Below are 7,814 nucleotides of genomic sequence, written 5' to 3'. Positions count from 1 at the left end.
ACCAAAGGCTGTGGTCTTTGATCTTCATCAATAAATATTTTAAGTCTTCTTCACTTTCAGCAAGCAAGATTGTATCATTTGCATATCGCAGTTTGTTAATGAATCTTCCTCCAATCCTGATGCCATGTTTTATTTCACCATACTTATTCAACCTGTATGCTGAGCAAATAATCTAAGAAGGTGGGTTATATGAAGCTATACAGGTAAGTGGGAGTATATCCACACATACAATGGTTTGAAAGGGGATGTTTGCACGTGGGTATATCCTTTTTCTGAAAACACTCTTATGAATGTGGTGACAAATTCAGGAGGTAAAATGAAGAAAACCTCTTATATTTTATTAAATATTTTAAAGCAATGTGTTGCTGGGTCTGTGAACTTAGGACCATAGTCTCTGGTGACAAATTCAGGAGGTAAAATGAAGAAAACCTCTTATATTTTATTAAATATTTTAAAGCAATGTGTTGCTGGGCCTGTGAACTTAGGATCATTGTCAATTGGTATAACATAGTCCACAAAGTTAATGTTCTATATTCTACTTTGGTGAGTAGAAATTGGGGTCTTGAAAGCTCATGAAAGGCCATCTAAGGTTCAGCTATTGGTCTCTTGATGTGCAGAAGAAAAAAGAGTGAAGATATTTGGAATCAACTAATCCAATGAACCAAGGGAGCATGTGAACCTCAGTTACCATAACTCTGAAACCAGAAGAACGAGATGATGTCTGGTCTACTTCTTTCAGCTGTTCTGACCCCATTAGAAGGTCCCAGATAGAGTGGAAGTAAATAGATTCATGGCTAACAAACTGTGGTACTTGAACACAATGGAATACTACATTATGCTGAATTGCATAAGTTAAGAAGACTACTATTATTTAATTATTAAAACATGAAAACAGTAAAAGGTTTATACAGAAAAAAATTTAATTGATAATTATCATGGATGGGAGAGGAAGGGAGGGGAAATTACTAACCAGATAGGAGTCCCATATCAGACCAACCAGCCAAAAATGAGATACTGTAATGATAGCAGAATGTTGCCATAATTACAGCATGGGTTTTAGGGGCTCAACTCCTTGAGTACAAACTCCTACAATTGTTTTACTAAATGTCCTTGGGCAAGTTACTGTAAGTCTATTATTTGCCTTAGTTTCTTCATCTGTGAGATGGAGATGATAACGATTGTAATCACCCCAATGGGCTAATACATATAAAGTCCTAGAATGGTGGTGGTGGTTGTGTGCCACCAAGTTAGTCTTGACTAATGGAAACCCTGTATAGGGTTTCTGAGGCTGTAAATCTTTATGGGAGCAGAAAGTCTCATCTTTAAGCATTGGGTTGCTAACCATGATGTTGGAAGTTCAAATCCACCTGCTGCAACATGGGAGAAAGATGAAGCTGTCTGCTCACATAAAGATTTACAGTTTCAGAAACTCTTTATAGGGTTCTTTTGAGTTGGAATTGACACAATGGCAGTGGGTTTGGTGAGTTTTGTCCTGACAGAAGAAAAAAAATCTGACAGGAAATAGTCCAAGCCCTTCTGTAATGCATGATTCAGCTTCATGAATCAGGCTTCAAAAAGTGAAACAGTCCCACAACAGGATGAGGGGAATTAAGGTGAGAATGATAGGGACATTTCCCCCAAAGAAGTGTCACTGGAAATGCATCGAAGCAAAGAGGTAGGCACTATAAGTGGAAATGGTTATGTAAGGAGGCAGACTGTTTCAGAAAATGGAGTCTGCTGCCTCTTCTGACATCCCTTTGGTGTGCACCTAAGAGTGTCCCCTGCCTCCCAAGGAAAGGCTGAGAGAGGCTCTGGGGACTTGCCTCTGCTTCCGTCTCTTGCACTAGTCAGTTAATCCACTTCAAATAGGAGCTCCAAAAGAATACCAAGTGACACCATTTTTCTATTACCCTTCATTACATCCACTTAGATCTTTTATTTTATTACAAACATTCTCTTAGCCCAGTCACAGGCTCATTTCCTAATTGGAGCTGCTGCCTCCACCCCTACCCAGATCAAAGCCACACTGTTTGTTTGTGGAGGATGGAGGATGAACTATCTTGCTGCCCTTTGAACATGAAGGCTCCTTTGTCTCCCAGCTGAAGTCATCCTTGGCACCAGGCAGGGAGGAGGTTTCCGGGACAGTCATTCTGTAACTGGGATGGAGGATGGCGTTGGGGACAAGTCCCACACCTCCCTGCCTGCCTCTGAGGAGGGCTCTCAAACTGTCTGTTCCCCCATACATTTTGTTGGATCCCCATAGTGATTTTTTATTTGAATAAAAATTCAATTGTTAAAATATTTAAAGATAAAAATATAAAATACTTGAATATTTCTTTTTTTAAGTTTTTATTGTGAATTATGTGATAGTTTACATGGGAGAACACCAGCTTATTAGTTTTACATTCATCTTATCTTATTTCATTTCATTACAATGATTACAATCTCTTGCATAAATTATCAAAGAACCAAAGGATACACCCCACAAGCCTGCCCCCCCACCATCAGCACACAGCCCCTCTCCCTCCCTGAGTCTAAAGTCCCAGCCACTCCATCTCTCCACGTCATCATCTCTGCCTCCATCTCTAGCATCACTGCTTTTCTGGATAGGGTCCTGCACTTCGCTTTCCTCCCTTGATGGTTCCAAGGACCTCTGCTCCTTGACTGCAAAATCTACTACTCCCCTCTTTTTGTTACTTGAGTATTTCTTAAAGAAATAGAATATTTTCTTTCTAGTTTCTCTTCAGAAAATCAGAATATCGGCAGTACTTTGCCCCTTATAGAAAGACGAATTAAGCAGTTTTTCTTGGGCTTGTGGGTATTTGTCACATGTTTTTTGTTTTGTTTTGTTTTGTCTTATTTTTAATATTACTGCAAACCTAAGTTCCTGTTTTTATATACCTGGGTCCATCAGAACCTTACCCCTACCACTGGAGATAGGCAGGGAGGATTGATTGTGCCCATTTTACAGATGGGAAAATAAAGGCCCATTGACATTCAAATAATTGGTTTCAGGTAACATGAAGGCTAATGGTACAATCAGCAAGTAGGGAATAAAGGACAAAGATAATTATCATCCTTTTCCACTATTTTGATATTTGGAGAAGGAAAATACAAGTAAGATGCATACAACTTGACAGCAATTAATAACAAAAACAACCCATAACCTCTTGTTGTTGTTTTGTTGTTGTTGTTGTTGTTGTTGTTAGGTGCTGTTGAATCATAGCAACCCTGTGCACAACAGAATGAAATATTGCCTAGTCCTGCACCATCCTCACAATTGTTGTCTTGTTTGGGCCCATTATTGCTGTTGATGTTTCAGTTCATCTCATTAAGCATCATCCTTTTTTCCATTGACCCTCCACTTTACCAAACATAATATCCTTCTCCAAATAGTGGTCTCTTCTGATAAGATGTCCAAAGTACATGAGACAAGTGTGACCCTCCTTGCTTCTAAGGAGCATTTTGGATGTACTTCTGTTTGTTTTTCTGGCAGTCACTGGTACTCTTAATACTCTTTGCCAACACCCTAATTCAAATGCATCCATTCATCTTCTGTCTTCCTTATTCATTGTCTGTCCATCACATGCACATGTTGTTGTTGTTGTTGTTAAGTGCCATCGAGTCAGTTCTGACTCACAGTGACCCTATATAGGGTTTCTGAGGAGCAGTTGGTGAACTTGAACCACCAACCCTGGAAACGGATCTTACAGTCCCGCACATTAACCCACAGTGCCACACTAGGACTCCTCACATGCACATGAGGGAACTGATGGTTTGGGTCAGGTGCCCCTTAGTCCTCAAAGTGACATCTTTGCTCTTTAACACTTTAAAGGTCTTTTAAGCATCAGATTTGCCCAATCAATACAGTATTTAATTTCTCGTCTGTTGTTTCCATGAGCATTGATTGAGGATCCAAGTAAAATAAAACCATTGATAACTTCAATCTTTTCTCTATTTATTATGTTATTGGTCCAGTTGTAAGGGTTTTCATTTTCATTTTAATTTACATTGAGTTGTAATCTTTCCTGAAGATGCTGTTCTCTGATCTTCATCAGCAAGTGCTTTATTTAAGTCGTTTTTGCTTTCATCAAGCTAGGTTGTGTCATCTGTATAGCTCAGGTTGTTAATGAGCCTTCCTCCAATCCTGATGTCATGTTCTTCATGTACTCCAGCTTCTCAGATTATTTGTTCAGCAAATACAGATTTAATAAACATGGAGAAAGGTTACAACTCTGATGCACATCATTCCTGATTTTAATCCATGAAGTGTCCTCTTGTTCTTTTCAAACAATTGTCTTTTATTCTATGTACAGGTTCTGGTGAACACAATTAAGTGTTCTAGCATTATCATTTTTTGAAATTTTATCCATAGTCTTTAATGATATATACAGCCTTTGTGTAGTCAATAAAGCACAATTAAATTTTTTTTTTGTATTCTTTGCTTTCAGCCATGATTAATCTGATGTCAGCAATAATACCCCTTATTCCATGTCCTCCTCTGAATCAAGCTTGAATTTCTTGCAGTTCCCTATTGATGTACTGCTACAATAATTTTCTAATTATTTTCAGCAAATTTTACTTCAGTGTGATATTAATGATATTGTTCAATAATTTCCACATTATGTTGTGTTCCAACTATCTTGGCATACACTAGTGAGTGCTTTCAGTGCTGCATCAGTTTGTTGAAACATTTCAGTTGGTATTCTGTCGAATCCTGAAACCTTGATTTTTTGCCAATGACTTCAGTGCAACTTGGACTTCTTCCTTCAATATCATTGGTTCTTGATCATATGCTACCTCTAGAAATGGTTGAACATCAGCCAGTTCTTTTCGGCATGGTGACTGTGTATTCTTTCCATCTTCTTTTGATGATTTCTTTCCTTATTTATTTATTTTTAACTTTTTACTGTGAATTGAGTGGAAGTTAACAGAAAAGATCATCAACTTTACTTTCAACCAATCATATGTTTTGTTTCATCTAAATGATTACAATCCCCTTCCTGCAACAACAGTTATCCTGCTTCCTCCACGTGGCTTCCCTTTTACATCTTATTTTTCACAAATTAACAAAACAATAATATTTGATGTACACATACAAAACAAAAAATATGTATTCATTTAAATATTAAAAAGGCACATTTTTGTAAGCCAGCCTCCTGCCCACGGGCACACAGCCTTTCTCAATCTGTGGACCTAAAGTCCACAGTTGCTCTCTCTCTCCATGATATTGCCTCTGTCACTGTCTCTGCTGTTGCCACTTTTCTAGGCAGGCTCTTACCCTCCACTTATGCTCTTCCTTCTTGATGGTCCTGGAGCCCTTTGTTCTTGAAATTAAAGATTATCCATTGCCTCCCTTTTAGTTGTACATCTACAATTACAGTTGTCACAATCACAACTAATCCCGCTAACAATTACTCACAACTGAATCATAAAGTCCTATCACCATCATCCTCTACTTACAAAATTCTGTGGAAATGCCAAACTTTTTTCAGTGTGGTTGAACTACTTTATAGTCCTCATCAGTAATGTGGTGGTTATGTGCTTTGGAGTAGTTTCTGACTCATAGTGACCCTGTACAGGGTTTCTGAGGCTATGAATCTTTACAGGAGCAGAAAGCTTCATCTTTCTCCTACAGAACATCAGGTAGTTTCAAATTGCTGACCTTGAGGTTAGCAGCCCGACTAGTAGTCACTGTGCCACCAGAGCTCCCATCAGCAATGTAAGAGGGTCCCAGTCTCTTCACAATCACATCAGCACTTGTTTTCTGTTTATTTGTTTTTTAACTTTTGCTGTTAATGCTGGTGTGAGATGATACCTAGTTGTTTTGATTTGCATTTCTCTAATGGCTAATGAGGACCCTGGTGTGGTGCTGTGGGCTAATGCTTCAGACTGCAAAGTCATTTGAACTGCAAGGTCGGTGGGTCAAGCTCACCAGTTGCTCCTTGAGAACCCTATACAGGGTTGCTGTGGATCGGAATTGACTTGACAGCACTTAATAACAACAACAACTGTGGCTAATGATTGTGAACATTTCTTCATGTGTTTGTTGGTTACCTGAATGTCTTTCTTGGTGATCTGTCCTTGTCTTGTGCCCATTTTTAAATTGGGTTGTTTATCTTTTTCTTATACAGGTGTTATAGGTTTAGAGATTAGTCTTTTGTCTGATATGTCATTGCAAAAAATTGTTTCCAGTCTGTGGGCTTCCTTTTAATCTTTTGGTGAAATCTTTTGATGCATGTAAGTTTCTAATTTTTAGTACATTCCAGTCATCTATTTTGCCTTTTGTGGTCTGTGTGTGTATGTGGGGTTTTTTTTGTGTGTGTACAATGTTGGATAGTGTATGTGTGTCATCCATTAGAACTCCTAAGTTCATCCCTATTTTTTCAATGATGATCTTTATAGTTCTAGGATTTACATTTAGGTCTTTAAACCATGTTGAGTTAGTTTTTGTATAAGGTGTGTGATATAGTCCTTTATCATTTATTTGGAAATCGATTTCCAGTTTTAGGGCAGGGACTGAAAGTCAATGGTTTTCTCTGCCAGTTGGCAGTGTGCTCTGCCGCTTACTGGCCTTTTGCGTTCACAGTTTCCTGAGACAGTTTAAGTTAGCCATTCTGCATCCAGAGGACAGGTCCGCACAGATGTCCCACCTCCTTTCCTTCCTTTTATTCCCCCTCAACCTATGCATCAAGGAGCTCTAGTAGCGTGGTTACGAATTGGACTGCGAACCGCAAGGTCAGCAGTTCAAAATTACCACCTGCTCCGAGGGAGAAAGATGAGGCTTTCTGCTCCCATAAAGATTTACAGCCTCGGAAACCCTGTTCAGGGTCTCTATGGGTCGGAATTGACTCGACGGCACTTAACAACAACAACAACCTATGCATCAGTTCAACCCCTTCTTCTGGTGAGAGTCAGTCCAGGGCTGGCCAGGGTGGACTTTGTAGATTTGGATTTGAGCCTGACCTAGTGGGGTTATTGGATAGGGCTCCTTTGTCAGTTTATAACCAAATGGCTCTGGATGCCTGGAAAGCAGGAGATCCCCTGGGTTTGTACACTGTTGGAAAAAATAAAGAAGGAAAAATAAACCACACCTTTGTTTCCATTAGCCACAGGCAGGTTTTTGCCAAATGAATATGTTTGTTGGTTTCTAAAGGCATTCACGAACTTTCAAGATGGTTGCCACCTCTTCCCTGACTGCCACTGGTGCTCATCAGTCACCTCATCCTTTGCTCATAACTCTGTCTCCCAGAAAGTATTTGATCAACTTTTCTGTTTCTCTGGAGGACAGAGTTCCAGGACCATCCTCTGTATCTGTCTGGTCTGGTTCCCTTGCTGCCGAGAGCCTGCATGGCCTTTTTTGCCTAATCTGCTGTCTTTCTATTCTCCTGATGTTTTCTTTTGCTGTTGTTCAAAGCCATTGAATTAATTCTGACTCATAGTGACCCTGTGGAAGGTCTGAGGGTTGGAACAGCTTAACTTGCAGCTAGCAGTCCACTGTTTATCCTACAGTGACACACCAAGACTCCAATATTGCAACCCAGGACATGAATTTTACTTCGGTTCTTTCAGTTTGAGAATTGCTGAATGTGTTCTCCCCCACCCCATCCTAGACCCCCCCCCTTTTTTTTTAACTCCAGGTCTTTGCATTGGTGTTGCTGTTTAGTGCCATCAAGTTGTTAGAGACTCATACTGATGCTATATAGGGTTTCTGAGGAGGAGCTGGTGGGTTTGAATTACTGACTTTCCAGTTAGTAGTCCAGTGTTTATCTTATAGCACTACACCAGGTTTTTGCATATTTCATTATAATACT

This window comes from Chrysochloris asiatica, unplaced genomic scaffold, assembly GCF_000296735.1.
Source record: "Chrysochloris asiatica unplaced genomic scaffold, ChrAsi1.0 scaffold00251, whole genome shotgun sequence".
Classification (NCBI taxonomy): domain Eukaryota; kingdom Metazoa; phylum Chordata; class Mammalia; order Afrosoricida; family Chrysochloridae; genus Chrysochloris; species Chrysochloris asiatica.
This window is presented reverse-complemented; position numbering follows the sequence as displayed.